Genomic DNA, 12,122 nt, shown 5'->3' with positions numbered 1-12,122 from the left:
CTTTTCTTCCCATATTTATTTATAGCTTCAAAATCATTCCAGATTTATCAGTAATATTTCTCATTGAACTGGACAAAACTTTAACAGATATATTTTACCTGATAGAACAAATGGGCAGTGATATTCAAATTATATTTTGAAAATAAAATTGGTAACTTGTCTATCAAATTATTAAGATATCTTACAAAGCTATACTTGTTAAAACAGTGTAACGCTGGTAAAGCAATATACTTTTTTTTCAATAAATACTATTTATCACTTTTCTAGGCACAGGAAATACAGTGTTGAAGAATCAGACATTGTTTCTGACCTCATGGAGATTAGTCCTTTGGAAAAGGTAGAAATTGTTCACTGCAATAACAGTACAAACATACTGAGTGAATCAGGGGAAGACTTATTGGAGGAAATTGCATTTAAGACTTAAAGGGTGTTAGGTATAGAAGGGAAAGAGTTAAAAGAATCCAATGGGCAAAGTAAACAACCTTTGTGAAGTCCATTTGTGGGAAAATGTCCAACATGACTGGAATCTAGAAACCAAAAGAAAGACTGGTGAGAAGGAATTAAGAGTGTTAGGCAAGTGCCATATAACATCAACGCCTGTTATAGGTTTTAGCATTTACCCTAGGAGACAATGGGAAGTCATTGGTAATTTTTAAGCTGGGTAGAGACACAATCAAATTAGCATATATAAAAGGAATGAATTATAAGGGAGCCAGAAGGTATGCTGGGAGATGGGAAGCTATTGCAATAGATGAGATTATGGAAATTTGAATATAAAGAAAGGAATAGCATGATGACGGAGGTTTGAGTTGTAATTGTGGTAGTGGGGATAAAGAGAAATGAACAGATAAGAGAAGTATTTAGGAGAAAATTGATTTTTATCAGGAGAGAGACTTTCTAAACATAGCAACAATTAAAAAAAATAAAACAAAATTGATTTGACTACATTAATTTTGTTTTTAGTTTTATACATAGAAATACCAATCATATGATAAAACACTCAAGAGAAAGGAGTCAATGTTTGTATTGACAAAATAAGAGAAAAATGAATACCCCAGTGAAAAATAGCCAAAGAACATTAATTGTCAATTTATGAGGAGAATAAAAGTTAACAATGACTATATAAAAATATTAAAACTCAGCAATGAAACTATATAAGCAATAATCAAAGAAATGAAGAAGTATAAATAATGTAGTACTAATTTTAATTTCTGGAATAGGCAGTTTAAAAACTTATAATACCCAGAGTTGGTGAGAATGTGGAGAAAAATAATTATCTCACATCTGTTTATACTTTTGTTTATACAGATGAAAGTATAAATTAGAACCATAGAAGGTATTTTGGCCATATATATGCATATTGTCTTTAAAAATGTCCATACCTTTACATTCAAAATTCTTCTGGGAATTTAACTTAAGGAATTAATCTGTGATGTGGAGTAGTATTTATGTGATAGTTACAGTATTTCCATTGCAACATACATATAATGGGAAAAAAAGCTTTTTAACAATGTACATGTGCAACAATTGGAAAATATTTGATAGCAAGTGAGAAATCGCTTATTTTCAATGGGAATTAAAAGTCTGAAAAAAATGGCATGGAAAAATAATTATGACTTAATAAAAAATTAATGACATGGGAAAGTAATTATGAGTTCATATAAAAATATCATGTAATAATATCTTAAATGATGATGTATTTAAAATAATTATTTCAAATGAAAATACTATATACTCATGATGAAAATTCTAAAAAGTGTAGGAAATCATAAAAAGAGGACTGTTAAAATTACTTATATTCTCAGCACTCATAGATAAGTACTATTAATGTTCTGTGGGATAAATTTGAATTTTCTTCTTAGTTTTTCTGGGCATAGAAAGTTCCGAGATCCAGTTCTTTCCATCTGTAAAATGGGTGATAATTACTCCTACTTTACAGAACCATTGTGAGAATTAATGATTGCATTCTTCAGAACTCTTTTGATTACAATGGCAGAAAAGTAGTACAAACTAGTTTAAACAAGAAAGAATTTATTGACTCATATAACTGGAAAAAGTAAAACAAAAAACAGAACAAAAAAACAAACAGGCAATAGTAGAGTTTAACTTTAGACACAGTTGGATCCAAGATGGATCAGGCCATCAGGAAACTTCTCTCCATATCTTTGTTTTCCTCAGTCTTGAATTCATGTCATACAGCTGCCTCCAACTCTGACCTAGGTAGCTCCAGGATTACATTCTGTAAACTTAGTGATAGTTACAGCAAAAATCTAGAGATTGACATGGCGTGGCCCTGTATTCTATCCTTCAATAATTTTGTAGTTCAAGGGATGATGTACTTCACTAGTTAGACTTAGGTCACGTACTCAAGTCCTGAAACAGGGTAGGTCAGCCCCAACTAAATCACATCAACTGAGATGGCAGAAAAGGAAGGCACACCAAATCAAAATTAGAGGCTATAACCAGAATAAAAGGCAATGGATGGTGGCTTGCAAAAAAAAAAAAAAAAACAGCAAAAAACAAATAAAAAAAGCAATAGGAATCTGCAACATATAGTGTGCCTAATTCCTTGCCCAACATACATGGTTCCCCAGGGTGACACTTAAAATTATTTGTAGTAGTTTTTTGATTCAACAACTTCTGTGATTATTCTCTGTAAAAGTTATTAAACTGCTGGCTTTTGAAACAGGCTTTGAGAAATCATTCTTGTGCTTTCTTGTTTATTCTGTAGTTTATTACAATCCTCTTTCATTCTTTTATGCATTCATCTGATAATTATTAAGTATCTACATGTCATAATTTGTTATAAGATTGTAAAATTGAAAGTTGTTTTTTAGAACTTATGGTTTGGAGTGATATATGCACATATTATGAGTTAGAAAGCACTAACAATTACAAAAGAGGTTCAAAGACTATGCTATGAGATTCAGAGATTGTTTCCTGTTTGGGGAAAAATTAAGAAAAGTTTCATGGACTAATCTGTATCAAAAGAATGCAAGAAATTGGGTAAATGGAAATGATAATTTAAACACTCCAGGTGTTTACGGGAATATCTTGAGCAAAGTCAGAAGCCAGAAAGTGTAAAGTACACTTCAGTGTAGAAAACAGTTCAACTTGACAGGAATGTGTAAATGTATGACAAGGAATAGTGGGGAAAGAATATAAAATGATAGGTTAGTCTTTCTGGTAGTGAAGAAACTCCATAAGAGAACGCCTCTGGCTGGATTGCCCAATCCTCAGGAGAAGTAAAAGGCTGTAGTGTTCTAATGCCTTCTCCTGGCTGCCATAAACTTAAAAGAATGTCAATCCAAGGAGATTCAGTTTACTTCATGAATGTGTGGCAGTTTTAAAGTTTTTCTTTAGGACGACTAATCTGACAAGAACAAGCAGAGTGAGAGCTGGAAAATCGAAGGGTTGGTAATGAAGCTAATATCAAGTGGATGGTTGATTGACGGCTGAACTAGGTTAGTGTTGGCAGAAATAAAGAGGAGGTATTGAGTAGTAAAGGTATTAAGGAGGTAACATTTAAAGGATTTAGCAATTGGATTTAGAGACAAGGGAGTGTTGTTTTTTTTCCACTTTCTTGTTATTGTGCTAAAGTTTTTAATTTTGATGAAGTTCTGTTTATTTTTTTTTTATTTTGTTGCTGATGCTTTTGGTGTCATATCAAAGTTTCCAATGCCAAAGTCATAGAAAAATTTCCCTCGTGTTTTCTTCTAAGAGTTTTATGATTTTACCTCTTATATTTAGGCTGTTTAACCATTTTCAGTTAATTGTTGCATATCGTGTGAAGTATGACATAGGGCTCCAGTTTCCTACTTTTGTTTATGGATATCTAGTTTTCCAAGCACTGTTTGTTGAAGAGACAATCTTTTCCCCATTAAGTGCACTGGGTACCATTGCAAAAATCAACTGACTATAGATGTGTAGATTTATTTTTAGACTCTCAATTCTATTCCATTGGTCTATATGTGTATCCTAATGCCAGTACCATGCTGTTTTGATTATTGAAGTAAGTTTTGAAATTATAAAGAGTGATTCCTCTAACTTTGTTCTTGTTTTTCAAGAAGGATTAGGCTATTTTGGCCTCCTTGCATTTCCAGGTGAATTTCAGGATTGGCTTTCCCATTTCTGAAAAAATGCTGATGGACTTTGGATTGGGATTATGTTGCATCTGTAGATCACCTTGGGTAGTATTAACACCTTAATATTTATTAGGTCTTTCAATCCATGAAAAAATAGGTCTTCTTTAATTTCTTTTAGCAATGTTTTGTAGTTTCAGAGTGTAAGTCTTTCATATTCTCGAGTAAAATCATTCATAGCTATTTTACTATCTGTTGATATAAAGAAATGCAGTTGATTTTTTGTGCATTGATCTTATATTCCACAACTTTGATGAATTTGCTTATTGGCTCTAGCAGTTTTTTAATGGATATTTTGGGATTTTCCACATATTGTATCATGTCCTCTGCAAAAAGAGACAGTTTTGCTTCTTCCTTTTCCAATTTAAATGTATTTTATTTCTTTCTGCTGCCTAACTACTCTGGCTAGAACTTCCAGTACAATGTGGAATAGCAGTTGTGAAAGCAGGATCTTACTCTCATTCCTGACTTTAGGAAGAAAGTTTTCAGTCTTTGGTTGTGGGTTTTTCATATATGTTCTTTATCATGTCAAGGAAGTTCCCTTCTAGTCCTAGTTTTCTGAGAGTTTCATAAAGAAAAGGTGCTATATTTTGTCAAATGCTTTTTTACTTATTAATTGAGATAACCATATGTTTTGTTTTGTTTTTTCTCTTTGTTCTACTCATATGGTATATTGGATTTTGAGTTCCTTAATTCCATTCCTGGGATACATCCCACTTGATCACGGTGTATGATCCTTCTAAAGTGCTGTTGGTTTGGTTTACTCGTATTTTGTTGAGGATGTTTTTATCCTTATTTGTAGGAGATATTGGTCTGTGATTTTCTTTTCTAGTGATGTCTTTTTCTGGCTTTGGTATGAGGGTAATGCTGGCTTCATAGAATGAGTTAAGAAGTGTTACTTCTGCTTCATTTTTTTTTTTTTTTGGTAGATTTCAATAATTGGTGTTAATCATCTTTGAACATTTGGTAAAATTCACCAGTGAATCCATTTGGTCCTGGACTTTTCTTTGTTGAGAGATTTTTAATTACTGATTCAATCTCTTTACTTATTAGTCTGCTGAGATTTTCTATTTTTTCTTGACAGGGAATTTTAAAAATTGATTAGAATGATGATATGTCATTCATTGAAATGAGGAAATTATGCTAGATGGGGGGAAGCCAATGAATACTCTTTTAGACATTTTTAGTTTGATGTACTATTAGGTACTGCCAATTGGAAATCTCTATCATGCAGTTGGAAATGTGGGGCTGGAGCTAGAAATCTAGTGCAACCAGAAACAAAGATATTTCCCCCTCTAACCACTTAATGTAATCAGTTGAAAGTCTTTAAGTGGTTGAAATTAGCAAAAGAGCATGGAAGAACAAACTGATGCTGCAACCTATAAACCTATAAACTGTATTTAAAGGATAGGGAGGAAGAAAAGCAGAGAGGAAAGAAGTAGCTCAGGAAATGCAGGCAAGTCATGTAAGAAGAAAATTGTTTTTCAGCAACAACTTGACATACTATATTTATAATTTGGGCTTGCTTTAGACAAAGGAGTTAAGAAAAAATAGAAAAATAAGCAAGATTTTAAACGTTTTAAGACTTAATCATCATTATAATATAGGATGAAAATAAAGAATGGGCAGCAGATGTTCTAAAAATTTTCATTAAAGAAATGCATGATTACATAAAGTTTTATTTACCTACAATTTTCGTTTTCTCCTTTTATCATACAAGTTATTTTCTTAATATTGTACAATCGTATGTTTCATAAATCTCTTTTCTGAAAGAACAAAAGGATATGGTGATTTTAAGTGTGTTTTATAATTCTAAGGGGCAAGTGTGATATAAAGAACTAAGAACAGATTTATCTAGCTAATATATTTCATCAGTAAAATGGGGATAATAGTACTTGTCATCAAGTTTATCTCAGAGAAATGTTGTGTGAGTTTATTCAAAAGAACTGTGTAGCATTGCACAAATGTAAAAGCTGCAGTGATGTTTAACATATTTAATTATTTAGGAATATTTTTGTGCTTCTGATCTTATGCTGGTAAAATTGTTACTACTTTAAATAAGTCACAAATATCTATTCTTGCTTTATGTTCAGTAAACAAATGTTCTCATCATTTTTACACTTATAAATTTACTGTAATTTTGCCTTCTGTGAGATGTTTGCATTTATCTTATTTTTGCCCACTTCTGCTCTGGCAAATATGTGCCAAATAAATGTTAGTATCAGCAAACAAACATTCTTTTTGGGTGTGTCCTCACCGTCCAAATGTTTGTTCGTAGCCAGAACTATTTGTTTCAAAAGACTTCATGAAACACGCATTAGTTTTGAACCATCCTAACAGCTCAAATATTCCTGTCTACATTTCCTTAGGTCACCTTCTATTTTGTCCTTCTTTCTTATGAGTTCTGTTGGCCAGGATTTTTCTGAGGCTTCAGTAGTTGCCTAGTAGGAATGCTTGTAAAAACATTTGTGGATAGCCCAAACATTTTCAATAACATTTGCTTGGAAAAATTTCATTGGCAGTCAGAACATATTATTTAAACATATTTCAAAATATTTATGCATCCCAGCAATACTTTGGCGGTGTCTGTATAGCAAGGCTGAATTGATGGTTTTCTGGTTAAGTCTTTTTGCTAGTTTGTTTTTGGTCATTCATAGTTGTTGATTGATGAGCATTTGATAGAATTTCCACACAGTTGAGTTGATTAACTCAATAGGAAGGCAGTTATAACAACCAGAGGTTTTTGAACTTTCTTCTTTCTTAGAAAATTGAACTGAATAAACAAATTGGATTAACCTTACAATAATCTCATCAGATGCTTGATTCTCAGTTTCTATTTTAGCTCCGTCCTTCCTTTCTGAACAGTAATTCAGCCACTGGTGGATTGATTAGTATAATTTTGGCGTTAGAATTTAGTAATAGAAGTTGCTTTAGTGTATGTGTAGTTCTTTTTGTAGATCTTACACCATTAAAAAAAATATGTTTCACATTCCATGACTATGTCTAAGTGAAGGAAGAAGATGAATACATTATTTATACTTTTATGGGAATCGCTAAAATAAGAGTTTGTGTATAAAAAAAGGGAAATTTAAGTCTGTGACTATATATATATGGTCCTTGATTTATTTTATCTGGTTTAAGAGGAAAGAGGAGGAAATATTACCTTAACTTTGGCTTTAGTAAGTATACCTTAAAAGACCACATCATGAAGATTTTCCTTTATGAAAGACTCCTTCTGAGTTTGCCTATTCCTGTTTTCAAGCTTATCTCTCTGCACATTTTTTCTTTCATTTCTTCCTTTTATATTTTTGTGTGTAGATATTTTTCTTCATATATATGTTAAATCTTTTTATGTGACTCTCTTTGTAACCACTGTGTGTTTAGACCTATGTGTTGTTACGTTTGCTGACGTGAATGGCTTTTCACCTGTGTCCCAGTATATTTTTTTCTTCACGTCTCTATTTACTTTGGTTCCGGTCTATGCTTTTGTCAATGCATATCTCTCTGTGTCTTTGGGTCTGTCTCTCTCTCTTCTGTGTGGATGTGTATGGATTTTAAGTTCTCTATTCCTATGCCCATTTCCATGTATCACTCTGCTTATCTGACTTTGTTCTTCTCTTTCTCCTTGTCTTTTTCTATTTCTGCATTTCATTTTATGAATGTCTTTCTCAATTTCTTTTGTTTCATTTCTCTATGTATGTGTTCCTTCTTTTATGGTTATTAAACATTGGAGGTTGGCTGTAGTGATATATTTGGTAATTTGAATTTAAACTTTTTCAGTCCACTAGAAGAATGAGTAAAGATCCAGGAACAGGCAAGCCATAGAAGAAATACAAGTGAGCTAATAGATATGTAAAAGTAGACATGTCCTTGTAAGTAATTAAGCACCAGGTATATTAAAATAATTAGATTCCATTTATTGGCTATTATTTTGTCAAATATGTCTGGTGTGGGAAATCAGTTGCATATTATAATGGTTGTGAATTGACATTTAGAAGGGCAACATGCATCAAAATTTTAAATGTATTAATATATATGTATAGCCTTTGACTCAGCAATTCCTTTTTTTAATAATTGTCCCCCCAAATAACCAGACAATTACAATTATTTATTTCTTGCCTTTAATAATATAAAATGGAAAGTGAATATCCTTCATTAGGCATCCAATATAGTAGAATATTAGCTATACATGAAAATGTAGGTGATAGACCTACATCTTTCATGACAGGAAAGTTATATGGTATATTCATAACTGGGAGGAAAAGTATAACACAAAAGGGTGTATGTAAAAAATACATATATATGTCATTTATTCATAAATATAGTGGATCTATGATGTACTAGAAATATTCATAAGCACTGTAGAAATATCCATATTGTTGTATGTGTGATATAAGATAGTAAGAAAGCATCTACCTTCTTTGTATTAGCTGGAGTTAATAAGCATGTATTATGAAAAATAATAAAGTCATTTCAATTTTGAAAGAGTTTCCTGCTCTGAAATCTTAAAGCTGATATATTTATTTTTTCTATTTTGAAATAACAAATTAAATTTATTTCTCTTTTTTATAGTTTTTCTTTTCCTTTTTCTCTCTCTCATCCCCTGTGAATCAGTCATCCTCTATAAAAAGTTCATTCCCCATTCTGGCCGAGGCATTTTCTTAGGTATTCTGGAAATTCTGTGTCTTGGTACATATTGTCTTAATGAGTTGTCAAGAAGAAATATTTGTTGAAAGCCTTTGGAAAAATAGAAAAAAAATTAAGCAATGCACTTGTCAAAATGTTGTTCCAGACAGAGAGTCTAAGCAAATGTAATGTGAAAAAGTAAAGGCAAATGCTTTGCTCAGTAATTGGTAATTGACACTAAAGTCAATGGAAAACCAAAACTTGGGTATTTACTGTTCAATACAAACCAAAACTTGGGTATTTACTGTTCAATACAAACCAAAACTTGGGTATTTACTGTTCAATACAGTGATTCTCAAACTTTAGTATGCATAAGATTTACCTAAGGAGCTACTTCTAAATGCAGATTCCTGGAGTCTACCCACAAAGATTCTGAATGGTAAGTGTGGAGTGGAACATAGAATCTGTATTTTTAATAAGCTTTCTAGGTGATTCAAATATAAAAGGTATATGATTTGTATTTCAAAAAATGTTAGTAAGATACAATAGCTATTCTACTTTAGAAATTTAACAGACTTTCCTTGTCATATCTAATAGATACAGTTCTAGGAGAATTACTTAGACAAGTTTATTTAGGGGTTCAAGAAAGTTGCATTTCATTTCAAGACCTGTTAGCTTCCTGAACGACAGTTCTGAGCTAAAATTCTCATGATCTGTCAATGTTTACTTTCATCAAATAAAAATTGGTGCCTTTTCCTCATACAAAGGCATTAATATTTATAGGTTTTTTTTCTTTTGTATTATTTTATAATAATAGATAGATGGTGTGAATTCCCAGGAAACTTGCTATAGAAGTGTGACAGAGAAAGAATCAAAAATAATTTCTAATAGGCATAGCTTACTTAACATATCCAAAATTGAACGTCCCAAATCTGACCTTTTTGCAGCAAATGACACCTTTTTTCATGTAGCTGCTCAGTTAAAACTTAGCAATCATCTCTGATTTATCTTTTTTCCTTCTGACAGTCAATCAATAGCTAGTTACACCAGTTCTATCTTAAAAAGCTAGCCAGTAATTCCCATTCACCATCTCAACTGCCTCATCCTAGTCCAATCCCCTGCATCTCTATATTTGACAAGTATAATAGCTTCCTAATTGTTCTACTTCCATTCTTGCTTTTCCTTATAGTCACCAAAATGATTATTTTGAGATGTAAACTAAATCATTTAATTTTTATGCTCAAAACCAATCAATAACTTCCATCCCACTAAGAATAAAAGCCAAAAAAACCTCCGTATTCTGGTCCACAAAGCCTAATGTGATCTGATAATTAACCAAACCTCTTTCACTTCATATTCCACTCTCCTCTTCAAAAACCCTGGTGCAGTCATTCTAGTCTCCCTGATATCTCTTCAACAAGAATTTAAGTCTTAGGAGCAAGGATTTTGTCTGTTTGAATTACTGTTGCATTCTTAGTACCCATACTAATGCCTGACACAGAGTAGATGTCAATGAATAGGTCTTGAATAAATGATGTATGGAATATGTAATCAGTTAGGCATAGTAAACAAGGCAGAACTCAGTCACTAGAACTTTGCTAGGAGGTGGAGGTTTGTGCACAGGAATAAGACAAGACTATCTATTTACACTACTAACTGCTAATACCACTTATCATGTCTATGAACTAACCCCCAATTCTGGAGTTCAAGAACCTTCCCCATTAAGTTAGAGCAGGACTATCAGTAAAGTAGGCTGCCTGTAACTTGAACTTCTCAATCATTCCCAACTGGAGGAATAGCACACATAGGTGGACTTCACATGACCTTGGCTGGGAATAGGAGAGTGATGCTGATGCAAGGAGCCAGCAGATTATGTTACTGTTACTATAGTTACTATAAATAGTTTGTGTCAATTTGATAAGGAAATAGATGCCTTGCAATAGGTCAATTAGCCATTTGAACTGACTGATATTCATTCTAAAGCCTATTTTCAGGAGAAAGACATGCACAAAATAGTCATAAAGCTTTTATAAAAGGGAGTTATGCCTGAGAAATCTTACACTTAAAAAATATGTGATTGCCTTCTATGCAGAGACCCGGGTTTGATTCCTGGCCTGTGCACTTTCCCCTGCCCCCCAAAAAAGTTTCAACAAATTTTGTGCTGCAATAATGAAATAGTCACATGGAAAAAGAATGGAATGTGACCCCACAATACAGCATACAAAAAAATATATGTGAGCAACGAACAGAGGTTTTATTTTATTTTTGTTCTTTTTAATCACTCAACACACCTCCTTCATGGAAAGAAGGCATTCCAATTTCTGCGGAGAAGTCTCTATGACTACTGCTGTTCTAAAGTCATACAGGGGTCTCCTCATTCTTTGTCCCTCATTTGCCCAGGAACACATATTACTTAATTGCCTTCCTAGTCACTTTCAGATGCAAGCACCGAATTTTTCCCCAAAGGTTCAATTCTGCAACGTTTTGAACAAATGGAATCCAAACTTGTCAGGATTTTAATTGCCCAGATTTATGTGGGTAGGGTCTAGAATTAAACTGTTCCCTCGAGCCCAAGGTTTTGTGTCCCTGGGCAAAGCTTTTTGCCACCTGCTTTTTCAGTAAGGGGCAATCTGTCCAGTAATGTTCAACATATGTAACTAGTCCACGTGCCATGGTTCCCATTTCCTTTCCAGTGTGCAATCCAGTTTCCTGCTGGGTTTGCAACCTTGGCTTTAACCTCCACGCCATTTACCTTGTGCTCTGATCCTTCTCTTTTTTTCCTCTTAATTTGCTTCCCCTTAGGACTAGACCTTATTCTCGGGCCCTCTTTCAAACTGTACTAAGTTAACTGCAACCAAAATATTTGCCCAACAATGAGTACAGCTACTATTCCAGAGACTTTTCTTGTAGTGCCCTGTCTTATGTGGAATCCCCTGAATATCAACATAAGCTTGGATTGGGTTTAAATTTGCACTCCTCTTTGGCAACCAGCCCTACTGCCAAATTTATCCCCTTAGCTCCTGCTTCTGCTGGTTCTTGCTAATTCTTTCATCTCTTTCTTGAGCTATTGACAACACAGAGATACAGAGTCCACATGGGTTGTAACACATTCCTGAAGGCCTAAGAAAGAATGAGACAATGAAGAAAATTGTGAATGCTGCTCTGTCTCAGAATTGAACCTGTTAAACAGTTTTGTTTGCTGGGAGAAAATGTTGAACAGTAGTAGTAATAAAAGTTTATGTATGGATCTGTTAAGGACTCCGGAAAATCCAAGGCTTTAGTTTGGCACACAGAGTACTTACTCAATACTATGAACTGTGTAAGATGCTGTATGAAAAGGAAAGCAGAATAGTC

At 33.2% G+C, this 12,122-nt stretch overlaps 1 protein-coding gene across 17 annotated transcripts in view; it reads left to right on the top strand.

The window, feature by feature from the left end:
• Positions 1-12,122, top strand: part of LOC143648382 (uncharacterized) — a 239,889-nt gene that overhangs the window by 77,144 nt on the left and 150,623 nt on the right. Inside the window, exon 3 of one of the 17 annotated variants that reach the window (XR_013158520.1) lies at positions 268-337. The exons of the other annotated variants lie outside the window; for them this stretch is intronic. The gene's annotated coding sequence lies outside the window, so the exon portion shown is untranslated. The remainder of the gene's footprint in view (positions 1-267; positions 338-12,122) is intronic. 17 annotated transcript variants of the gene reach the window in all.

The sequence above is a fragment of the Tamandua tetradactyla genome, chromosome 10, assembly GCF_023851605.1.
Source record: "Tamandua tetradactyla isolate mTamTet1 chromosome 10, mTamTet1.pri, whole genome shotgun sequence".
Taxonomy (NCBI): Eukaryota; Metazoa; Chordata; class Mammalia; order Pilosa; family Myrmecophagidae; genus Tamandua; species Tamandua tetradactyla.
The sequence above is the reverse complement of the archived record's forward strand: the minus strand, read 5'-3'. Positions and strand labels throughout refer to the sequence as shown.